The sequence below is a fragment of the Giraffa tippelskirchi genome, chromosome 9, assembly GCF_054371585.1.
Source record: "Giraffa tippelskirchi isolate mGirTip1 chromosome 9, T2T-mGirTip1v1.2.pri, whole genome shotgun sequence".
In the NCBI taxonomy this organism is placed as follows: domain Eukaryota; kingdom Metazoa; phylum Chordata; class Mammalia; order Artiodactyla; family Giraffidae; genus Giraffa; species Giraffa tippelskirchi.
This window is the reverse complement of record NC_137283.1, coordinates 21,614,144-21,640,268: the sequence shown is the minus strand read 5'-3', so window position 1 is coordinate 21,640,268 and position 26,125 is coordinate 21,614,144. Positions and strand designations below refer to the sequence as shown.

The 26,125-nt window shown below is 39.4% G+C and overlaps 1 long non-coding RNA gene across 1 annotated transcript in view; it reads right to left on the bottom strand.

Moving 5' to 3' along the window:
• LOC145520793 (uncharacterized) overlaps window positions 1-26,125 on the bottom strand; it is a 536,928-nt gene that overhangs the window by 68,619 nt on the left and 442,184 nt on the right. Inside the window, exon 8 of the long non-coding RNA XR_014064827.1 lies at window positions 21,848-21,943. This is a non-coding gene — a long non-coding RNA (uncharacterized LOC145520793). The remainder of the gene's footprint in view (window positions 1-21,847; window positions 21,944-26,125) is intronic.

The window sequence follows — 26,125 nt, the reverse complement described above, 5'->3', positions numbered from 1 at the left end:
TGAAAACCTCGGTTTCTATTAGTTCTTTGCTTCTCAAGTGTTAACTTCCAAGTTTAAATGTACTTGCTAAAAAAATATCTGAACTCAAATTAATTATGTTTGGGGTGGAAGTAAATATATTAATCACAGTAATTTTTCTGAGAAAACAGGCCACATGGCTATTTCATAGCTGGCAATGGAGCTGCTATGAGAATAAGACACAGGTGGGCTCAAATCTTGGCTCTATCTTTAGCATGATACAGAGAGCAAGTAAAGAGATGGAACCTGGTTATAGTCCATGAGGGAAAGAGGTTCCATCCAGGCAACTTCAGAAGTTACTCAAGAGCCAGTGACCCATTAGCTGAGCACATGCATTTCTTTCACCAGGACATAGAGAAGGCAAGCTCCTGTGAAATGTATCTGATGCTCTGGACAGAAGTTCAAAGCATCAACAGAGAATTCAACCTGAGGTCACCATAAATCCACTCTGAGAAATATCAGAGAAATAGCTTTCATCATCTTCAAATTAGCAAATGGAATACAGGACCTTTTATTCCTCTCACCTTTCCCAGGGGAAATGTGAAATGCTTTCAGGTCACAGACTGTTGAATATACTAAAACTTTCCACTGTGATTGGAAAACCTAATCCTCCCACCAGAATTATATAAAACCCTCATATGTCATTCATTTGCCTTCAGCTATTGATTACATTAAGTAAGCTGAGTCTTTCTTATTGTAGTATAAGTGGCTATTTACTACTAGTGTCAAGTTCAAGAATCCCTCTAACTATTGGCAAATGTACCTTGACTGGGGGCATCCTACTGATGGGAGCAGAATGTAACCCAGGGGCACGGAGAGTTCTGCAGAGCTCTTATTCATGTGAATTAGCTACTGTCTTAACAATATTTTTAAATGAAGTATTTCATGTAAAATTCTGGATCTGCAGTTTCTCTTGGCAAAACCCACCCCACATTCTCACCAGATGACAGTCTGATATTACAGACTAGCAGCTGCCCAATTCAAACAGGGCTGTGCTCTCTAAAGTGCACAGTCCCTATCGGGCCATTCTACTCACTTATCATCCAGTCTCCTGAAGACAACTTGGTTCGAGATTTCTGTAGTAAAGATTCTGACCACACTTTGAGGCAAACCAGAAAAGCAGCAGCCCACTCACAGAATTCTCATTTAGTGCTATTTTTATCTATCTCCATACACTACTTGTATTTGTATCTTTTACAGCCCAGTGCCTTCCACGGAATAGTTGTCATACATTTTAGTCTAATAAATGAATAATTTAAACTGAAGACAGTTGCTAGAACTTCTCCTCCCTTGTTTCAAACATAATACTTCTTTTAATAAAGTCTGAAATCACATAAGCTCTTTTAGAAATTACAAACATCCTGCTGAACTCCCCCTTCTCAGATCATAAATATGAAACACTGGGAATAGCCTCTTATAATCTATGGGTACAAACTCAGGAACATCCTTCAAGAATCAGATGGTTCTAGTTATGCAATTTTAGTTCTCTCCAAGTTGGTTAAGGGAATATTCCCAAAAACCTGCTGATGAGCCATCTTTCAGAATCTATGGTGCCTTTAGTCATAGGTGTATCTGTAACATCTGATCCAATTATCAGGAGAAGACACCTAATGTGAAGACCAACACAGCCATTGCACAATACCATATGTCAAGATGCTGAGTTAAAATTTGGCATAAAATCAGTGGCAGAAACTGCCTAATGTGAAAGTGATGGAGGGAGGCTAGATGAAAAGAGAAATGGGGAATTAATACAGGAAGAGTCAAGCAAACTGCTAATGGGTGACATTTTCTCCGCTAGCTAGTATTCTTAAAGAAAACTCCTTAGAGTTTCCTAAATGGACAGAATGACTAACCTATTATGTTAACAGGGAATTATAAATTACAAAGAAGTTATATTCCCATTTGGCTAATGTGGGGTTGTATGTGCTGGTTTATTACTGCTTATAAACTCCAGAACCCACACTGTTAAGTTTGTCAAAAAACAAAATTCGAACTGTGTTTGAGCATCTCCTGTGAAGGTACAGGGCAGCAGTGGACTGCCACAGGGGCAGGGGCTCTGGGTGCAGCAAACCTAGGTATGGCATAAGCCCTCTTGGAGGAGGTCGCCATTAACCCCACCACAGAGCTGTCAGAACTTACACAGGACTGGGAAATTGACACTTGGTGGGCACAAACAGAACTTGTGTGCACCAGGACCCAGAAGAAAGGAACACTGACCCGAGAAGAGACTGATTCAGACTTGCCCAGGAGTGTCCAGGAGTCTCCAGCAGAGGCATGGGGTGGTGGTGGCCTGCTACAGGGTTGGGGGCACTGAGTGTAGCATGGGATCTTTTGAAGAAGGTTGCCATTATCTTCATTACCTCCACCATAGTTTGGCCTCAGGTAAACAGCAGGGAGGGAACACAGTTCCACCCATTAACAGAAAACTGGATTAAAGATTTACTGAGCATGGCCCCACCCATCAGAACAAGATCCAGTTTCACCCTCAGTCAGTCTCTCCCATCAGGAGGCTTCAATAAGCCTCTTATCCCTCTCCATCAGAGAGCAGACAGATTGAAAACCACAATCACAGAAAACTAACCAATCTGATCACATGGACCACAGCCTTGTCTAATTCAATGAAACTATGAGCCATGCTGTGTAGGGCCACCCAAGAACCCAAGATGGATGGGTCATGGTGGAGAGTTCTGACAAAATGTGGTCCACTGGGGAAGGGAATGGCAAACCACTTCAGTATTCTTGCCTTGAGAACCCCCTGAACAGTATGAAAAGGCAAAAAGATAGGACACTGAAAGATGAACTCCCCAGGTCAGTAGGTGCCCAATATGCTACTGGAGATCAATGGAGAAATAACTCCAGAAAGAATGAAGAAACAGAGCCAAAGCAAAAACAACACCCAGTTGTGGATGTGACTGGTGATGGAAGCAAAGTGACTGGTGATGGAAGCAAAGTCTGATGCTGTAAAGAGTAATATTGCATAGGAATCTAGAATGTTAGGTCCATGAATCAAGGCAAATTGGAAGTGGTCAAACAGGAGATGGAAAGAGTGAACGTCGATATTTTAGGAATCAACTAACTAAAATGGACTGGGATGGGTGAATTTAACTCAGATGATCATTATATCTACTACTGTGGTCAAGAATCCCTTAGAAGAAATGGAGTAACCCTCATAGTCAACAAAAGAGTGTGAAATGTAGTACTTCGATGCAATCTCAAAAACGACAGAATGATCTCTGTTCGTTTCCAAGGCAAACCATTCAGTATCACGGTAATCCAACTCTACACCCCGACCACTAATGCTGAAGAAGCTGAAGTTGAACGGTTCTATGAAGACCTACAAGACCTTTTAGAAGTAACACCCCAAAAACATGTCCTTTTCATTATAGGGGACTGGAATGCAAAAGTAGCAAGTCAAGAAATACCTGGAGTAAGAGACAAGTTTGGCCTTGGAGTACAGAATGAAGCAGGGCAAAAGCTAATAGAGTTTTTCCAAGAGAATGCACTGGTCATAGCAAAAACCCTCTTCCAACAACACAAGAGAAGACTCTACACATGGACATCACCAGATGGTCAATACCGATATCAGATTGATTAAATTCTTTGCAGCCAAATGTGGAGAAGCTCTATACAGACAGCAAAATCAAGACCAGGAGCTGACTGTGGCTCAGATCATGTACTCCTTATTGCCAAATTCAGACTTAAATTGAAGAAAGTAGGGCAAACCACTAGACCATTCAGGTATGGCCTAAATCAAATCCCTTATGATTATACAGTGGAAGTGACAAATAGATTCAAGAGATTAGATCTGATAGAGTACCTGATGAACTCTATCATCATGACATATATCATGATGATGACAGAGGTTCATGGCATTGTACAGGAGGCAGTGATCAAGACCATCTCCAACAAAAAGAAATGAAAAAAGACAAAATGGCTGTCTGAGGAGACCTTACAAATAGCTGTGAATCAAAGAGAAGCCAAAACCAAAGGACAAAAGGAAAGATATACCCATTTGAATGCAGAATTCCAAAGAATATCAAGGAGAGATAAGAAAGCCTTCTTCAGGGATCAGTGCAAAGAAATAGAAGAAAACAATAGAATGGGAAAGACTAGAGATCTCTTCAAGAAAATTAGAGATATCAAGGGAATTTTTCATGCAAAGATGAGCACAATAAAGGACAGAAATCATATGGACCTAACAGAAGCAGAAGATATTGAGAAGAGGTGGAAAGAATACACAGAAGAACTATACAGAAAAGATCTTCATGACCCAGATAATCATGATGGTATGATCACTCACCTAGAGCCAGACATCCTGGAATGCGAAGTCAAGTGAGCCTTAGGAAGCATCACTCCAAACATAGCTAGCAGAGGTGATGGAATTCCAGTTGAAATCCTAAAAGATGATGCTGTGAAAGTGCTGCACTCAATATGCCAGCAAATTTGCAACACTCAGCAGTGGCCACTGGAAAAGGTCAGTTTTCATTCCGATCCCAAAGAAAGGCAATGCCAAAGAATGCTCAAACTAACATACAATTGCACTCATCTCACACACTACCAAAGTAATACTCAAAATTCTCCAAGCCAGGCTTCAACAGTACATGAACCATAAACTTCCAGATGTTCAAGCTGGTTTTAGAAAAGGCAGAGGAACCAGAGATCAAATTGCCAACATCCGCTGGATCATCGAAAAAGTAAGAGAATTCCAGAAAAACATCTATTTCTGCTTTATTGAGTATGCTAAAGCCTTTGACTGTGTGGATCACAACAAACTGTGGAAAATTCTGAAAGAGATGGGAATACCAGACCATCTGACCTGCCTCTTGAGAAATCTGTATGCAGGTCAGGAAGCAACAGTCAGAACCGGACATGGAACAACAAACTGGTTCCAAATCGGGAAAGGAGTCCGTCAAGACTGTATATTGTCACTGTGCTTATTTAACTTATATGCAGAGTATATCATGAGAAACGCTGGGCTGGATAAAGCACAAGCTGGAATCAAGATTGCCAGGAGAAATATCAATAACCTCAGATATGCAGTTGACACCATCCTTATGGCAGAAAGTGAAGAAGAACTAAAGAGCCTCTTGATGAAAGTGAAAGAGGAGAGTGAAAAAGTTGGCTTAAAGCTCAACATTCAGAAAATTAAGATCATGACATCTGGTCCCATCATTTCATGGCAAATAGAAGGGGAAACAGTGGAAACAGTGACAGATTTTATTTTGGAGGGCTCTAAAATCACTGCAGATGGTGATTGCAGAGATGAAATTTAAAGACGCTTGCTCCTTGAAAGAAAAGTTATGACCAACCTAGACAGTATATTAAAAAGCAGAGACATTACTTTGCCAACAAAGGTCCGTCTAGCCAAAGCTATGGTTTTTCCAGTAGTCATGTATGGATGTGAGAGTTGGAGTATAAAGAACGCTGAGCGCCAAAGAATTGATGCTTTTGAACTGTGGTGTTGGAGAAGACTTTTGAGAGTCCCTTGGACAGCAAGGAGATCCAACCAGTCCATCCTAAAGGAAATCAGTGAAATCCAATGAATATTCATTGGAAGGACTGATCCTGAAGCTGAAACTCCAATACTTTGGCCACCTGATGCGAAGAACTGACTCATTTGAAAAGACCCTGATGCTGGGAAAGATATAAGGTGGGAGGAAAAGGGAACGACAGAGGATGAGATGGTTGGATGGCATCACTGACTCAATGGACATAAGTTTGAGTAAACTCTGGGAGCTGATGGACAGGGAGGCCTGGCGTGCCGCACTCCATGGTGTTGCAAAGAGTCGGACACTACTGAGCGACTGAACTGAACTGAATTGAAATGTGAAGATCTAATTTGCTTCATTTCATGATTCACGCATCAGGCAGCATCCCATCTTAGCCAACAGAAAGGGGCTCCAAGGATCTGTACAAAATGAAAAACTTCTACAGGCAGAAGGAAGCAGGGCAAGGAATCTATTCTAATGAAAAACAGATTGCTTCAGGTAAGATCACTTTGGGAAAAGGCAGGTGTCTGTCAGGCAAGTTACATCACCAGTACTGACCAGGTAATTCCAGATTGACCTGTTAGAGGTCATATTTCTGGGAGAGGCCAGAATTGCAATCAGGTTAGGTATGAAGTCTTGGTTTTCTGACAGGGGACTTAGCACAAGGGATTCCATTTTGGATCTGTTTCATGTTTTTTAAACAATTTCCCCCTTATGATCAGATTCTCACTTGAACTGACAATGTGTCAAAGCTTAAGGCATTAGCACCACTCTCAGCTACCACTCTGTGTTCTTGCAGTTTTTGCTAATATGCCACATGGTACTCATAGGTCATGACATTTTTGCTAAATCTCTGTGGTATTCACAACTCATGACTTTAGGTTTATTCTCTCTCTTTCTCTTTTGAAGTTGGTTATTCTCTTTGTTCCTTTTTTTGATGTTTCAGTCTTAAGATTATTTTTTTGTGATTAGCACCTGTAAACATTCATTTAAAGATTCTGAGAGAATATAATATACCAGGGGAAACATTAAGACTATTATAAGCAGGATAATTCCCAGTATCTGGAACGTACTTCAGAACCATGATTCCCATGGCCCAAGCCAATCAAAATCAAGTAAGTTAAAGAAAGACTCTGTTGAAGGAGTATCTTTTTAAGCTAAGTGGATTGTTCAGTGATCTAATGCAACTGAGTTTCAACCTCCCCCAAAGTGTTAATCCAGGTACAGCAGGTGGTGTTGGCCACAGAACAGATGCTCCCTAACTCACCTAACAGACAGTCAAGGGCAGTCCTGTTATCAAGAACAACTTTGGCCAGAGAATGCTAGGATTTTTGTTTGGCAGCTATTATTTTAGCAGTGGATTTCACAGTACTTTCAAGAGTTAGGGAGAATCCTGATCATAGCCTCATGTATATTTACTCCTAACCAGGGAAATAGAGGCCTGTGAAAGGAAGCAAATACTGATTTATGAAAGCATCCTGGTAAGACTGTTCTAACTCAATGATGTAAAATCAAGGGAATGGACTAGTGAGATGTCTCAGTCTGTCTGTGAAGAGTTAGGGGCACAGTTAGGTAACTTAAAAGCATTACTCTATTATACACTAGTCACCCAAAGAAGGGATGCTTTTGAATTGTGATGCTGGAGAAGACTCTTCAGCGTCCCTTGGACAGCAAGGAGATCAAATCAGTCTTGAAAGGAATCAACCCTGAATATTCATTGGAAGGACTGATGCTGAAGCTCCAGTGCTTTCACCACCTGATAAGAAGAGCCAACTCGTTGGAAAAGACTGCCATGCTGGGAAAGATTGAAGACAAAAGGAGAAGAGTGTGGCAGAGGATGAGATGGTTAGATAGCATCATCAACTCAATGAACATGAATCTGAGCAAATTTCAGGGGACAGTGAAGGAGAAGGAAACCTGATGTGCTGAAGTCCATGGAGTCACAAAGAGTTGGACACTATTCAGCAACTGAGCAACATCATGTAGCCATTCATTAAAAAAAAAAAAAATGTAATTAGAGCCTTTTCAATTGTATCCAGCTTGTTCACACATCAACATTTCTTTCCACAGATTCTTTTTCCACAAACCTTCTACAACTTTTTTTTTTACATTCAGATTCTATTCTGTTTTTTTTTCCTCTTCCCCACTCTGAAATAATCAGTCTCACATTAGAACAAAATTATCTTCTTTTCTCTCAATAAAATGCACTTGTTACACATTTCTTCTCTTGCCAAAAACACAATCCTACTTTCCATGTTGCCCTTTTCCTTTCTAAAAGCATGAAACAGTTGTGAATAGTCTGTTACTGACAAATTTGTGAATACATTCCATTAATTCCCCAAAGTATATTTTCCTCATAGTACATTTTCAATGTGGCACAAAATATGTTTACCATTAGCTCCAAATATCTTCAGTTCCTGTTAAAGGAAGCCAAAAAAATGTGTAAACTTCTTTTTAGTAATGTTTCAGTGTTTTATATGGAAATGTCAGGTAGTTAGAATAGGAAACAGGAGTCCAAAATGGCGGTGGCTAAAAGATAAGGAAGGGAACAGCCCGCGAAAATAGAACAAAGGAAGGTCAAAGGAAAGTCCGAGGCCCTGAGTGAGAACTTCAGGTAGAACAACACTCTTGGCTAAGCCCAATTTGCACAGGGCAGGCCCAGGGGGAAGAAAAGACATATAAAAGGAGGAGCCAAAGTGCTCTCTACCCGCCCCCCACACCCGCCCCGAGTGTGTGCTCTTTTTCTCTTTCTCTCTCTCTCTTCCACGCGCTGGGGCATTCTTCTCTTCACATCTTTGGGTCGGCATGCCCTCACGCTTCGAGGATAGATTTTCCTGCTATTATCTAAATAAAAGAGCTGTAACACTGAGCTGTAACACTGATTCGTCTAAGAGCTATAACACGGTCTGTTCGAGACTTGAGAGCTATAACATGGTCTGTCCAAGACCCGAGAGCTGTGACCCGCCGAGGGCTCTAATGTCCGTCACTCCAAATCTTTGTTGTGACAAAACAGAACCGAGGAGCATACACTCGCCTGCATCTATGAGAGAGAGAAAGAGGGCGAGAGAAAGAGAGAGAAAGAGAAAAAGCGCACACACGCGGGGGCGGGCGGAGAGAGAAAGAGCACTTTGGCTCCTCCTTTTATATGATTTTTCCTCCCCCTGGGCCTGCCCTATGCAAATTGGGCTTAGCCAAGAGTGTTGTTCTACCTGAAGTTCTCACTCAGGGCCTCGGACCTTCCTTTGACCTTCCTTTGTTCTATTTTTGCGGGCTTTTCCCTTCCTTGTCTTTTAGCCACCGCCATTTTGGACTCCTGTTTCCTATTCTAACTACCTAACAGAAATAATCTAAATATTCAATAAATTTGACTTAACTCCTCATTTAAATTAACTTAGCAAAACCTCAAGGCTACAAGTAACCAAAAGGTTTTGGAAACTCTGGTGAAAACTTGACCTAGAAACTCTGATCCCATTTAGATCTATTATATTCATTACATCTTTAAACCACTTGTTCTTAATCATGTTTTGAATATCTATGAAAACTTCATTGGACATTAGACAAAGGTAATCATCTTTTTAAGCTATTTTTCTTGCCAACAAATGATGCCGGAGGTAACATGAATTTATTTAATTAGAAAACCCAGGTAGAATGAAAGTATTATATTTAATGCTAATAACTCTGAAGACATACCTGTTTTAATTAAACCAACAACCTTATACTAACCTTTATTTTCTAAAGATCCGATTATCAGGTTGTCAACTAAAAAATAGTCACAACCTAAAACTTAAGAATTATGTTTTATTTAATGGGAATTTTTAGGACTTCAAGCCCCAGGAGACAGCATCTCAAGTGACCCTGAGAGAACTGCTCTGAACGGAGGGGGGGGACAGGGGACTGTGTGTGATCAGGTTATACAGAATTTTGTAACAAAGGGCAAGTACTCCAAACATGAAAAGTATTTTTTGTGAATTAAAGAAAACCTGATCTCTCAAGTTAAAGAATTTAGTGCTTTTCCATGTATGGGACTTCCCTGGTAGCTCAGCTGGTAAAGAATCCACCTGCAATGCAGCGGAGACCCCGGTTTGATTCCTGGGTCAGGAAGATTCACTGGAGAAGGGATAGGCTACCCACTCCAGTATTCTTGGGCTTCCCTTGTGGCTCAGATGGTAAAGAATCTGCTGCAATGTGGGAGACCTGGTTTTGATCCCAAGGTTGGGAAAATCCCCTGGAGAAGGGAATGGCTACCAACTCCAGTATTCTGTTCTGGGTCACAAAGAGTTGGACACAACTGAGCAATTTTCACTTTCACTTTTATGTTTGGGAAGATGTAATAGTCTGGGCTCACTGAAATCATTCCTTTCATATGTATCTAAGCTATCTGGCACCAGCATCCAGTGATCTTTCACATCCTAAGTTCCTCAGTTCTCACTGTAGGGAATGACTAGAGCCTGCTGGTTGCCTGATGGCAGGTATTGTTCTCCTTCCTGATTGTCCTTAGGCTAGAAATTTACATTTGGAGGGTCAGAATTGCTGATGACTGAAACATTCTTGTTTACTGATATGGCAGGAAGTACTCCATTTCTCAAGGTGAACTTGAAAAATATCTGAGTTACACTTTTGCATTTCCAAGAGTTTTAAGAAACTTTCACCCACATAAGAACTTGATTTTCTTCAAGCCAATGAAATGGAGCTCTTTTACAAATCAATTTATAGTAATATCATATCATCCAGAGGTAGAAATTAATATACATCTATAACACATACACATAGATACACAAACGTACAGGCAAAGATAGATATCTTATAGCTTCTGTTTAAAAGTTTTAGCCATGGGAATCTGAAAGATGGTAACGATAACCCTATATGCGGGACAGAATGAGAGACACAGATGCATGGAACAATTTTATGGACTCTGAGGGAGAAGGTGAGGGTGGGACGTTCTGGGAGAATGGCATTGAGACATGTGTATTGTCATATGTGAAACAGAGCACCATTCCATGTTCGATGCATGTGACAAGGGCTCGGGGCCGGGGCAATGGGATGATCCAGAGGGATGGGAGGGGGAGGGAGGTGGGTGGGGGGTTCGGGAAGGGGAACACATGTAAACCCATGGCTGATTCTTGTCAATGTATGGCAAAAACTATTACAATATTGTAAAGTAATTAGCCCCCAAGTAAAATAAATAAATTTATAAAAAAAAAAAAAAATAAAATAAAAGTTTTAGCCATGAATTAGATACAATAATACAAAACTCACTAGTTATAAAAATGGTTGGATTCAAAGTACATTTCTGACAGACAGAATAATTTAAAGTTACCTGCTCAGGTGGCTAAAGGCCTTTATTAATATTAGTGGAGAAGACACTTAAGATTTTTCATTTGCCTAAGTGTCAAAATAACCTTTCCCTTTTTAGCTTTTCTTCTGATAAGAATTACCTCCCTGAAGTTTTCATTTCAAGAAGATGGCCTAGATAAGAGTTCTAGGAGAAGACAAGGTAGAATATTTACATCTCAAAGGCACAGAGAAACAATGTAGTTCCTCCAAGAAGGACTTTTGTTCCCTAAGGCCAAAATTTTTACAATACCTACAATTTGTTTGTCTCTGTAATGTTTTACTAAATCTTTTCACAAAAGCTTCAGGTTTTTCTTTCCCTCTGGGCACAGGGTTTCATTTTAGCTTAGGGGAGAAGGCCTTAAAAAAAATTCCTATCAGGCTATGAATATCAGCTTCAAATTTAGCCAAATTCTGATGTGAAAGATATTTTTAAAAAAAGGAAAAAGAAAGACATCCTTTCAAATATCTTTTAACTTTTTAGCCAGGACTAACAGTAAATAATTTTGGTAACGTAGAGTAATCCTTTTTGGATTAAAGAGGTATCCCCAAAAAGGATGCAAGAGAGATTTTCTTTTCCTTTCTCTACCTAGTATTACAGACAGAGATTCAAGAGAGCAGATTCTGGTAAGAATTCTCAACCTTTACTGACTTCTGCAGGATCCTACTTGCAGGCTATGACTGGGGTTTGAAGTAGAGTGTAGCTATGATATCACCAGAATTTGGCAAGATTTTTTAATTTTAATTTAAGTTTTCCTTTAGTGGTTTAAAAATATTACTGGTAGCAGTTTACTAGTCCCAGAGAACCCCATGACCTCTTGAAGAGGCCCAGATAGGGCCTGTCCTTTGAGGGTACAAGCAGCAGAATTGGAGATGACTTTGAAGATTTTTCATAGATCCTATGAGGACAATCTTTTTTCCCAGTGTCTTAGTTGATTACAAGTGAGACATCAATCCCTGGGCCAGCATTTTGATGATGCTTGTGAGGGTGCAATGTAGAAGACCCAGGTGTTATTTTAGGTGCCAGAACTTGAAGCTGTTGTAGTTGTAAGGTCAATAGCTTAGCTGACTTTTGCTTGTGGTCTTGTTCCAAAATACTTTCAAAGTGCACAGCAATGGTCATGAATTCAGTCAAACCAATAATCTCCCACCCTATTTTCTGCCCTTTTATCAGTCCATCTATGTTAGGAGATAATTTATTTACAAAAAGGGCAGCTAGAGCAGGCTATGCTCAGGCAGTCAGTCAGGTCCAACTCTTTGTGGACCTATGGACTGTAGTCCTCCAGGCTCCTCTGACTATGGGATTTTTCAAGCAAGAATACTGAAGTGGGTGGGCATTCCCTCCTCCAGGGGATCTTCCTGACCCAGGGATCGAACTAGCATCTCCTTCACTGACAGGCAGACTCTTTATCACTAGCAGCACCTGGGAAGCCCAGAGCAGGTGGAGTGACTTCATTTATTGAATGAAACCTGGAACACCTTAGGTAAAGCACTTTCAGACAGGCTTTACAAATTGCAACAGAATTATTTTTGTTTTGTTTGCATCTTTGAATAATACACCAACTTACATGGGCAGAGAAGACTCTAGGAATGGCTTTTAAATGATTGGTTGCTGTTTCATGAGCTTTATTTTTTGGTTCATGAGGGAACCATGTTGATAGCTGAGGATCTCATTCTCAGGATTATGTCTTTCTGCTTCCCATATCCACTTTTTGGCGACATCAGGTCCTACCAATATGTGCACCAGCAGAGTACTTTGGTAAAGGATAGAGGGGAGCAATAGGAATCATGTCAGATTTATTTTCTCTATTTTAGGTACCTCTTGGGTCTTTAATTTTCTACTAGTGTTTTGCAGCACATTTTTTTGGTGAGGCCATTTTGGAATCTTGAAGACTTTTGGATGCTTGTGCACACCAACTTAAATAGATACACCATTCTGTTTAATTCAGGAACGTTTGCTTTTAACTACACTTTTTAAATGACCGATCTTGTCTGATTGGAACATTTGCCACAATGGCCATTGTAATTCTAGACTGTTTATAGTAAGAGTTTGCCATTTTTGTAGATATTTATAACTTCTGGGACCATAGTTCTTAGACATAAAATAGCAGGTGTACCAGAGACGGCATGCTCAACTTTTTTGGAATTTAAGTATCCCATTTTACTACTGTTAATCTATTTTAGCTAAACTTCTGAGTCTTTTGGAGCCAAACTATACCTAACAAGGATGTGTCTCTGGGCTGGGAATTGTGTAATGTTTTCCAGTGTACCCTGTTGCACAGAAATTTTCTTGAGATTGACAGGTTAGTGTCAATCTAACCCATTCTGTGACCAACTTAATGTAACACAGGTGTGTTAGGTGATGAGCACTCTGCTGCTGCTAAGTCGCTTCAGTCGTGTCCGACTCTGCGATCCCATGGACGGCAGCCCACCAGGCTCCGCCATCCCTAGGATTCTCCAGGCAAGAATACTGGAGTGGGTTGCCGTTTCCTTCTCCAGTGCATGAAAGGGAAAAGTGAAAGTGAAGTCGCTCAGTCATGTCTGACTCTTAGCGACCCCATGGACTGTAGCCTACCAGCCCTCCTCCATCCATGGGATTTTCCAGGCAAGAGTATTGGAGTGGGGTGCCATTGCCTTCTCCGGATGAGCACTCTAAAGGCTTTTAAATGCTTGACTTATGTACATTTCTGTGACTTTCTGAGATCTTGATTAGCAATAGTTTCTAATTCATGTGCACATTAACATAACAGCATTATCAATGTTACTGTGGAATGGCCAACAGAAAGTACTGTATACATCAACAGCAATTCCCATGAAATTGGGGGCTAGATAAAGAAGTGAACCAGTGAATCCCAAAGAATGGGGGCTGCAGGACTGGTTTGCACAACAAACCATTTCACAACAAATGCTGGTGGTAGTGGTGGCTGGGGTGGTGGTGGGGGCTGCAGACTAAACTGCCAGCAGTTCCCAGTGTGGATCTAGAGACAGAAACAAAGGCTGAGGTGTTCCAATCCAAAGGGGAATTGTGAACTGAACCAAAGGCTTGGGTTCTAGATGGAGCCATGTGCTCGCTCATGCTGACCTACCCTGGACTGGAAATCCAATTAGATCAGGAGCGCAACACAAAGAGAACAGAGCTCAGAACTACAAGAAACTGATCCACAGCCCTCAGAAATGGTGAAAAAGAGAACTCAGAAGATTTTCCAGGTACTAGGCCTCTGTTTCTCATTTTCCCAGAAACCAGTGGAAGTGTTAGGTGCTCAGTCATGTCTGACTCTTTGCAACCCCATGGACTGTGGTCCACCAGGCTCCTCTGTCCATGGGATTCTCCAAGCAAGAATACTGGAGTGGGTTGCCATGCCCTTCTCCAGGGGATCTTCCTGACCCAGGGATTGAACCTGGGTCTCTCACATTGCAAGCAGATTCTTTACCATCTGAGCCATCAGAGAAGCCCCATTGGAAGTCTCCTTCCATTCCACCATGGCCACTAAATTTGTTAAAAAAAAATTCAACTGAATAAATCTGAAGAGCTAATTTGCTTTATTTCATGATTTATGAATCGGGCAGCATCCCATCTCAGCCAATAGAAAGGGCTCCAAAGATCTGTACAAAATGGAAATTTATAGGCGGAAGGAGGCAGGACAAGGAAGCAATTCTAGCAAAGCATGGATTGTTTCAGGTGAAGTCACTTCCTTTGGGGAAAGGCAAGGGGCTTTCAGGCAGATTTCCTCAGTAATACTGACCAGGTAATTCCAGATTGACTGATTAAAGGTCACATTCCTGGGAGAGGTCAAAATTGCAATTAGGTTAAGTATGACGTCTTGGTTTGCTGACATGGGGCTTAGCACAAGCAACTCCATTTTGGATCTGCTGTTTCTTTTCTTTCCTTTTTTTTTTTTTTTTTGGTCATTTTAACTGTGTTTTCTCAGGCTCATGGCACAGAAAGATTTCTGTCTAGTTTGCATGGCAAAATGTATATATCTATCCTGTTTTTGTCATCTTTCCTTTCCACTAAATTTGCACATGGCAAGGAAATGGGATTAATGCCTGTGCAGATAATGGGATTAAGATACAATAATTTAGGTAAGGGAGTAGCTTCAAAAGCATATGATCTGAGCTACTTCCTATGATCTGTATAAAAATAACATTCATCATGGTAGACCTACATTTAAAAAAGTAGATTATAAAAAATAAACAGAGTATTTGCTGCACATTTTATCCCTAGGGCATTACAAACTAACTTCAGTATTTTGCGTTCCCCAAATTTTACCATCTTATGTTCTAGAAGCTTTCAGGAGATACCCAAGACATAAAAAGATCACACTTACACTTGGGAAGGTTATAGTTTTGTTAATAACTTGGAATTCAACTAGTGAAAACATTTAAAGAGAATTTCCAGAGCAATACACAAGCACAAATGATGGAAGACAAGCACATGTATATGAAACTTATTATTTTTAAGCCAGTATAGTATGTTTCCTTAATTGAAGATAGAAATCTCCTAAAATACTTAATTTCCTTTCTGTGCTATACATGTGTACTATCTCATTTAACCTATTCAAACACATATAGGATAGATATCTAAATGACAGTTGCTTCTGTAGATGAGGGAGCTAAGGTTTGGAGAGATAATTAATTCGTCAACGGTCATCACAATACCAAGAGCTAGGACCAGAATCTCAGCTACCCTTTTGAATCCCATTCCAGACCAATTTGGACCACATCACAGCTACATCCCAATGCAGTTTCTCATTTTAAACTCAGGGAGTTAAATTCCTCAAATGTAGAGAGGCTGCCTAATAGTGGATATAAAACCTGCTAGAATGATCAGCTTACTCTGGTCTAGTCTGACTTTACTGATTTTAGGCATCAAAATATTACATCCTGGGAAATCAGTCTCCTTTTAAAAAAGAAAAGTTTTCTGCACCAGTAAACCCCTTAGTTGCAGACAGACTTGACAATTGGCCACCTTACCCCTGGTTTTCCCACATATATAGGGGTAGAGTCAATCCTAACATCATTCTCCCAAGTCACCACCACAGCCTACATCCAATCACCTAGGGCCTACCTAAAGCTCAGAGCCAAAAACAACCCCTGAACATAGGAGAAACTCAAAAAATATTTGCTGAATTAGTGTCTATGTTTGTCAAGTTCCCCAGCTCATGGTCCACAGTGTTTTGCCTCCAGTCATTGTTCATCAATGTTTGCTGAATCATGTATAGATGACATCAGTCTGAAATAAACATTAAGGGGAATCTTAAAGAGGTAAAGAAGATTCCAAGGAAGGAAGAGATCTGTCTCTTCATCTTGATGATGGTGTAGGACTTGGGGCTTGATTGTACATTTATGAATATCACATCTCTCTCCTCTAGAAGATCAATTAGTGGAGCCACATTTCCTCTCCTGACCAGCAACCTCCCCAAATTGCTGCTTGACTGCCAACACCAGCTGGGCTTCCAAAGGAGCAAAGGTCAAAGTAAGTGCCCCAATGACTGTCTAGACAACATTCCTCAAGTCTCAGGCAATGTGCTCATAATTAGCCCATCTAATGCTTGCAACATCATGACACCATTACTATTATTATTCCCATCTTATGGATAAATTGACTAAAGCTTCTAAGGGGGCTGAATCAGAAACCAAGCCCTTAGACACAAAGACAAAGAACATTCCACGTTATCATACAGTTGATGGACATGTCATGCCTAATCATGTGGTACCTTACCGACATCTATTGTATCTGAGTGTCTTGAAAATAATCAGAATAGTTATTTTCTGGTAATTGAAAGATATTATGGAATAAAAGATCATGTAAACAGAACTTTGTATAATTTAAGGTGGCTTAACTTTGCTTGTTCTTTCTTCTGATTTTTGAAACTTTGTATTTGGAATCTGTAGGTCTGAACCTGTGCCTAACACTATAAGCAGTTTTCCTATGACTGCATCTGCAAGTACTAGCAAAGGTAAAATTCATCCCTTGAAAAGCCCAAAATATGTCGTTCTGAAAAACAAACAAACAAACTATACATCTTTGTGAAATATTCACTTTTCTTTCCCTTGCACTCCTTTTCCTTTCCTTTTGTGTAAATTGGATCTTCTTGTACAGATATATCTAACTGAGGGAATCAACCAAAATGTAAATGTAAATGAAGCCATACTCCAAGGCTTTAATATCCTTAACTACTGATAATTATAGAGAATATGTTGGAACTAGCTGAGTCCTATAGGAAAATACTTCTTTAAACTTCTTCACTTTAACCTTGGAAATGCATAGAATCAAAGAACTTTAAAACTGGACAGATCTTAGAAATAATCTAATTTGGGGGTTTTCTAGCTTTGGTTTACAGAGCCATGGGAGCCTGTTCGATGAGTGACTGTTCAACAGGGTCCTATCAACATCAAGGGACAGTGACAGGAAGAGGTTAAATAGGGGTCCTGCTCATCGTCAATGTGTACTGATGGCATGTATTATGAGTTGGCCCACCCAGTACCTACTCCAACCCCTTTCTAGCTCTCCTCCTGTCCTGTACGGGACCTGGGTTCAGTCAACAACACACACACATAAAAGTGAGCTACATGAAAGGGCAGCCCAGAGGCTGGGGGCTCAGATCTTCTGGCAAGGACAATGGCAACATTATTAGGCAGAGCTGTGTACAGTTTCTGGTTTCCAGTCTATAGTGTGGGAGGTATCAAGGGATGGGCAAATGACAATGTTGCTTCCACCAGAAGAGGGGCATTTTGGAATATTCTCTAGCTGCTTTGTTCCTTTGCTGACAAAGGTCCTTCTAGTCAAATCTATGATTTTTCCAGTAGTCATGTATGGATGTGAGAGTTGGATCGTAAAAAAGGCTGACACCGAAGAATTAATGCTTTCAAAATGTGGTGCCGGAAAAGACTCTTGAGAGTCCCTTGGACAGCAAGAAGATCAAAGCAGTCAATCCTAAAGGAAATCAACCCTGAATATTCATTGGAAGGATTGATGCTAAAGCTCCAAATCTTTGGCCACCTGATGCAAAGAGCCAACTCACTGAAAAAGACTCATGCTGGGAAAGATTGAGAACAGGAGGAAAAGGGAATAACAAAGGATGTGATAGTTGGATGGCATCACTTACTCAATGGACATGAGTTTGAGCAAACTGCGGGAGATAGTGAAGGACAGGGAAGCCCGGCACTCTGCAGTTCATGGGGTCGCAAAGAGTTGGACACAACTTAGCAACTGAACAATGAACAACAACCTCATGCCTGTGCCTGAGGTCATGGTCTATGGGAACCTCATGCTAGAAGCCCATGTCTCAGAGAATCTTCCAATCTCCTGGTACCAAGAAAAAAATGGCTGACATATTTCACAGATTGCAAAGTGCTTCATTGAACAGTTTGACTTGATTCAAAAAAAACAGCACTCAGGCTGGACTTTTCAGGGGGCACATTTAAACTGGTGGTTGGCACACTGAGAGGGACACAACTGGACAATGGCACACTCATATCTTATGACTGTAGTCCAGGACTCTTTAGAGATTTCTGTACAAGTAACATTTGATTAATATATTTGAATCAGTTCAGTTCAGTCGCTCAGTCGTGTCCAACTCTTTGTGACCCCATGAACCGAAGCACACCAGGCCTCCCTGTCCATCACCAACTCCCAGAGTTTACCCAAATTCATGTCCGTTGAGTCGGTGATGCCATCCAACCATCTCACCCTCTGTCATCCCTTTCTCCTCCCACCCTCAATCTTTCCCAGCATCAGGGTCTTTTCAAATGAGTCAGCTCTTCACATCAGGTGGCCAAAATATTGGAGTTTCAGCTTCAGTATCAGTCCTTCCAATGAACACCCTGGACTGATCTCCTTTAGGATGGACTGGTTGGATTTCCTTTCAGTCCAAGGGACTCTCAAGAGTCTTCTCCAACGTCACAGTTCAAAAACATCAGTTCTTCAGTGATCAGCTTTCTTTATAGTCCAACTCTCACATCCATACATGACTACTGGAAAAACCCATAGCCTTGACTAGACAGACCTTTGTTGACAAAGTAATGTCTCTGTTCATATATTTGAATAGCTAGTTCTAAACCAATTTATAAATCATAGGTTGTACATTTCAAAATCAAAAATGTCTAAGTATGTGACTCAAGGCTGGTGTAAGGTAATAGGCAGGATGGCTTCTGAGATCATCTGAAAGTCCCTACCCCTTGAAAACAATCACCTTCAAGATTTGTTAATGTGTAGGCTTACTGCCACTCTTACACACCAGTCTGGGAATAAAAAATGGTACCACCACTTTGGAAAACAGTTTGGCACTTTCTTAAAAAGTAAAAAAAAAAAAAAAGCCCATGTACTATATGATGTAGTCATTTCATGTTTGGGTATTTACTCAGAGAAATAAAAGCATATATCCAGATAAAGACTTGAACATAAATACTCAAGAGTAGTGTTATACGTAAGAGGCAAAAACTGGAAACAATTTAAATATCCATCAACAGGTGAGTGAATAAACATACTGTGATACAAACACAACGGAGTTCTACTCAGCAATAAATAACAGACTATTAAAACACAAAACAACATGGATGAATCTCAAAATAATTATGCTGAGTGAAAGAAATTATGGAAAGTATAAATTAACTTAGAGAAAGAAGGTGAGTTTACTGAATCTGGATTTGGGCAGCAAGAAGGGGCACAGAGAGTGGGAAGGAATAAAATACAGGAAGACAGAAAGAACCATTTGAGGGTGATGAATCTCTTCATTATCTCCATTGTGATGACAGTTTCATAGGTGTATACAGAGGTCAAAATTCAATGATAAATAAGTGAATTTATCATATGGCAATTGTTTCAGTTTGCTAGGGCTGTTATAACTAAGTACCATCAACTGGTTTAAACAACAGAAATTTATTTTCTGATAGTTCTGAAAGCTAGAAGTTCATGATCACAGTGTCAGTAGGGCTAGTTTCTTCTGAGGTTGTGAGGGAGAATCTGTTTTGTGACTCTCCACTACCTTCTGTGGCTTGCTGGCAAACACTGGTGTCTCGGCTTGTAGAAGCCTCACCCTAATCTCTGCCTTTGTTTTCATTCAGTGCTCTCCTCATGGGCATGGATGTCCAAATTGCTCCATTTTATAGGACTCAGTCATTTTGGATTAGAGGTCCACCCTACTCCAGCATAACTAATCTTAACTAATTACATCTGCAATGATCTTATTTCCAAAGAAAGTCACTTTCTGAGGTCCTAGATTAGAACTTCAACATACGAGAAGGGACAATTCAACTCATACAAGCAATTACAACTGAATAAAGCTGTTTAGAAAAAAAAAAAAAAAAAAACTTACCAAACCAGTTAAACTCAAATTCAGCCATCAATATTATGTAAGAGTTGAACTTTTCCCATTTTTTTTCTAAAATTAAGTCACCTCTGAAAGTGTGAACATGGTACTCATTCTGTCTCTCTCTCTCTAGCTTAGACTACTCCATGTTGTGGGGTGATTCAGTTCTCTTATCCCTTTTTTTTCTCTCCCTTCACTTTTAACTCATGAAATTTCTGAGGAATCTTCTTTCTTGGAATGTGCTGACACATCATCTGGCCTTTACCTAGTGAGAAGACACCATTTATACATCAAAACCACCCATTTTCTCTCATCAGTCTCGGTACAAAGTGGTACTGTAATCAACATGGTCACAAACACAAAAACAGATACTGCCACTTGATGGCATTTTTCTTCATTCACTTATAAGGATGCCATTCAGTGATTCAGAATATGCTTACATTGACAGTAACTCTTCAGATTATTACTAGAATGCAAACAAATAAAAATTTCTTACAGCAACCTAGCAGACTCCTGAGAGTATAACCACAAAATTCTGGGAAGCCTGAGGATCCCAGTTAAAGCTATATTACTATTAATATTAGAGAAAGATTCCTGATCTAAAAATCAAAGAGACAGATTTTAAGCTTAAGTGTGCCTATTAACCAGCAGTGTGACCTTGGACAAGGATTTAAATCTACCCAAACTTCCCAGATGCGCTGAAGTACGTGGAAATGTTAGCATTCTTAAGACATGAACTTGCTCATCTGTGAAATGAAAGGGTTGAGCCAGATTATCTCTAAGGTTCTTTTTGGCTTCAATCCTATGGTACTTGCTGATTAGAACTTCAATATAGACTCAATTCAAGTGACCAGCCTAAGTCACCACTTATATATCACATGTCTCTCTGTGGCTTTTTATTCTCCCAAAGTCACAAAGCTCAAAGGCTAAGGCCCTTTTCCAAAAGACAGTGTATGGTGCAAGGTTTGGGCTAGATACAGACTCATGGGTACAATGCCAATCAAATTTCAGAGAATAATGATTTCAACAGATGATTAGTCTGGTAGGCAAGTACTCAGTTATCCATGAAAATGGAATACGGGCAATGCTTTACTCAGAAGAAACTGTTAACATGCTCAGAGATGTAAAATGTGAGCATCTTTATTATAAAATGAAGTGCACTCAAAAATGCAGACAAACTTGACAGAGGAAAGTATTGAATGAAGTGGAGGGAAATTCCAAGAGCTTCTGTATTTCTGCAGGATATGTATTAAACATTTGTGTCTCCTTTGCCTGATGATCTTTCTTTTATATCCTGGTAGACCCCTAGGACTAAAAATAAATGTAGATACTAAATTTATGGTAATGGGGTACCGAATTCCCATGCAGTTTTCCTGTAAGGAAATATTCTGAACTTCTTTAAAGTCTTATAGTTACTGAGAGAAAAAGGATATTAATGAAAGCAGGAGTACAAGCTGCTGTGGGGGCAACTGACGGTCGCCTCTCCCTGCTTTAAGTCTTTGGAAACTTTCAGAAGGCAACAGAGTGATGGTAATCAGGTTAGCCATCCCCCAAGAACAAGTTTAAGAGGAAATGAGAGAATACAGCCAATATTTTATAATATCAGTTGTGTCCAACTCTTTGCGACCTTATGGACTGTAGCCTGCAAGGTTCCTCTGTTCATGGGATTTTCCAGGCAAGAGTAGTAGAGTGGGTTACCGTTTCCTCCTCCAGGGGATCTTCCCAACTCAGGGATCAAACCTGCACCTCTTCTGTCTCCTGCATTCGCAGGTGGATTCTTTACCACTGAGTCACCTGGCGGGAAGCATAAGAAGAGAGGAGAATATGGCCAATATTTTATAATAACCATAAATCGAATATAACCTTTAAAGTTACAAATCACTATATTGTGTATCTGTAGCATAGACTATGAACTATACCTCAATTAAAATAATTTATAATAGAGAAAGAGGAAGTGAGAATTGGAAAGCCCTAACAGCTGTATTCTAGTATATTTTGTTTGCTCTAATGATGGCCTTGTCCTTGCTGTGTGATCCTGAGTCAGTCATGTCCTGACTGACTGTCCATAGGAAGAAAATCTATGACAAATCTAGATAGTGTATTAAAAAGCAGAGACAGCACATTATCGACAAAGGTCCGTATTGCCGAAGCTATGATTTTACCAGTAGTCATGTATGAATTGGAGAGTTGCACCATAAAGAAGGCTGAGCACTGAAGAATTGATGCTTTTGAACTGTGGTGTTGGAGAAGACTCTTGAGAGTCCTTTGGACAGCAAGGAGATCAAAGCAGTCAATCCTAAAGGAAATCAACCCTGAATATTCATTGGAAGGGCTGATGCTGAAGTTCCAATACTCTGGCCACCTGATGCAAAGAACCAACTTATTGGAAAAGACCCTGATGCTGGGAAAGATTGAAGGCAAGAGGAAAAGGAGCAACAGAAGATGAGATGGTTAGATGGCATCACTGATTCAATGCACATGAGTTTGAGCAAACTCAGGGAGATAGTGAAGGACAGGGAAGCCTGGCATGTTGCAGTTCATGGTGTCGCAAAGAGTCGGACATGACATAGAGACTGAACAAGAGTAACAACCTATGTTAGGCACATTAACATTTTTTAATCCTCACAAAGCCCACCATATAGATGCAAGGACAAACAAAGAGAATTTAAATAACTTGTTCAAATCCACACAGCTATGCTGTGCTGGAATATAAACCTCAGTAACATAAATAAAAGGCCCTAACTTGTAACTATTACAGTATATTGCCTCTTTAGTAGGTGTATTACCTGGCACAGAGTAAGTACTTAATTTATGTTACTTTATGTTATCTATTATCATACAAGCAAAAGAGAAATCAGAATGTAGAGCAAATAATTGAAAACAAACGTATAAACTAAAATCTTTATAATATAAGAGCCAAAAACCTAAATAAACCTTTATTTATTAATAAGGTCTGGCTGCCTAAAAATAAATAGCAATGGAAATAGAAAAAAATTGAATATGTTAAACTGATGCTTCAAACTATAGTTTATGCATCCATAGTTCAATAACCAAAATGGGCATTTCTAATGAGTAAGTTTACTACAACATCTGCTGTAGCAAATAACTGATAAGGCCTTATTTCTCACCAACAGAAGATTGGTAAAATTACACAGCCATAAAGCATTACAGTTTCAAAGACATTTTAATAATATGAAGAAAAAGCTCATGATCTAATTTGCTCTAATTATATAAAGACATTAATTTATTAATTGAGTCAATTCATCCATTCAAAAAATGTTTACTGAGTACCTATTACATGCTGAGTGCTGGGCTAGGAGATGGCCATCTGGTCTCTGCCTTCAAACAGTGTATAGTCTAGCTTTATAGAGTAAGCTTTGTCAATAGCCTGGCACAATCCCTTTATAAGACTTAGTTTTCTTATGTGTAAATAAGGAGATTGGGCTAGATGACTGACAAGGGCTATGCAGCAATTAAATTAAGCGGAAATGGGATTCTTGATCCAGTTAGGCATAAAGATGTTATTTGGTGTATGTGCAAGGTTATAGCAGGACTAAAACTGCAAAAGTACCATAAACTTAGAAATGTGAGCTGTTTAGAACAATGAACCTTGATTTGTTCCAGACTGAGGGATTTCTCAGATGTGAAACTTTAGGACTAAAACCTCCAATGTCCTAGGCACACCAAGATAGTTGAACACCTTAGTTTCATGTCAAATTATTAACATAATTGCTGAAATAATTTACATTAATAATTAGTAAAATTATTTTGCTAAAATAATTAATAAAAATTATTACAGAAACCTTAATAAATACCTTTTCTGTGTTGAAATGATTTCATACGCAGTACAAAACTGAAAGAACAGAAACTATGGACATGCAGTACACTCCTTCAATTGTCAAAAATTTTTAGAGAAATAATATGTTTGGTGGGCAAGTTAACAATGATCACAACAATCACATGAGTTTTACAGTCATTATCCTCTAAAAGCTTGGTAATGATTGTTTTAAAACTATAATCTTAATTCAGAGGCTGTATAAAATACTGACCACCGGAGAGAAACCACACTGTATCTCTCTAATTGAAATACATATTTACTCTTAAGATACATTAATATAATATTTAGTACATATTATATTAATATTTACTATATTAAATAAATAATAACATTTTATTCAGAGAGACATTTCTTTATTGTTATTATTTTTTACTGAAGTTTTTGTTCAGTCATCATGTCATGTCTGATTCTTTATGACCTCATGGACTGTAGCACTCCAGGCTCCTCTATCTTCCACTATTTCCCAGAGTTTGCTCAAATTCAGGTCCACTTAGTCGGTGATGCTATCTAACCATATAGCTGACTTACAATGTTGTGGTAATTTCTGCTGTACAGCAAACTGATTCAATTCTATGAAAATGAACGTGAAAGTCGCCCAGTCGTGTCCGACTCCTTACGACCCCATGGTCTATACAGTCCATGGACTTCTCCAGGCCAGAATACTGGAGTGGGTAGCCTTTCCCTTCTCCAGGGGATCTTCCCAACCCAGGAATTAAACTGGGATCCCTGCACTGCAGGCAAATTCTTTACCAACTGAGCTATCAGGGAAGCCCCCAGTTTTATCTATATATGTAATAAACTTTTCAATATTCTTTTCCACTATGGCTTATCACAGGGTTTTGAACATAACTCCCTGTGTTATACAGTAGGACATTGTTGTTTATATATATATATATATATATATATATATATATATATATATATATATATATCTTCTTTATCCTTTCATCTGTTGATAGATGTTTAGGTTGTTTCCATGTTTTGGCTATTGTAAATAGTGCTGCTATAAACATAGGAATGCATGTAACTTTTTGAGCTATTGTTTTGTCTAAATATACATCTAGGCATAGGACTGTTGGATCATATGGCAAGTCTAGTTTTTTGAGAAACCTCCATACTGTTTTCCATAGTGGCTTTTCCAGCTTATATTCCCACCAACAGTGTAGGAAGCTTCCCTTTTCTTCACAACATCTCCAGTATTTGTTATTTGTAGACATTTTAATAAAGACAAGAATGTGTCACTGGTGTGAGGTGGTATCTCATTCTAGTCTTGACTTGCATTTCTCTAATAACTAGAGATGCTGAGCAACTTTTCATGTGCATATTGGCCATCTGTATGTCTTCTTTGGGACTATGTCTGTTCAGGTGTTCTTCCTATTTTTCAATTGGGTTATTTGTCTTGTTGTTCAGTTGTATGAGATGTTTGTATATTTTGGAAATTAAGCCCTTGGAGACAGACATATTTCCAGCTTGTAAAAGTTATGGCTTAAAATGGCATATTATAATTTCATTCTTAAAGTACAGATGTCCTTTAAAATATTATTCTAATATGATCACCTTCTAAAGATTCCATCTTTCTTTCTTCTTTTCTTTTACCACATATACCAGTACAATTAAGCTAATAGCAATTATAATGTTTCTTCAAACTGAAGCTAAAGAACCTCAAGGGGATGGTGAGGGATCCCAGAGGAATTTGTAGTGTCTCAACAAGGCCAACTCCAGGGGCACTAATGCCTCCCTACATCAACAGTAAGATCTACCTCTCTTGGGATCTCTGGGGCCCTTCTATCAATCTCCTTTCTCCTCCAAAGCCTCCAAGGTCTTCCAAAATGTAAGAAATAAATAAATGTTTACTAATAAATTTAAGACCCCAGTAATGGGTGAGCTCAGTAGGAGTAATTCAGATAGATTTGAGGATTCTACAAAGAAACAAATTAGTTTGGTTTAGTTATCCCTGTCTGTTAACTATTTTCTCTTTATTCATTCCAGTGACAAGGGGTTTTTAAATGTCAGTTGATAAAATAATCCTGACACCCATTTGCAGAGTTACAAAATGGCAGTTCCTAAAATTTGGACCCATTAACCATTTAAGCAGTTCATCACATTTCCAATGACTGCATCAAACTTCCGATTCCTTT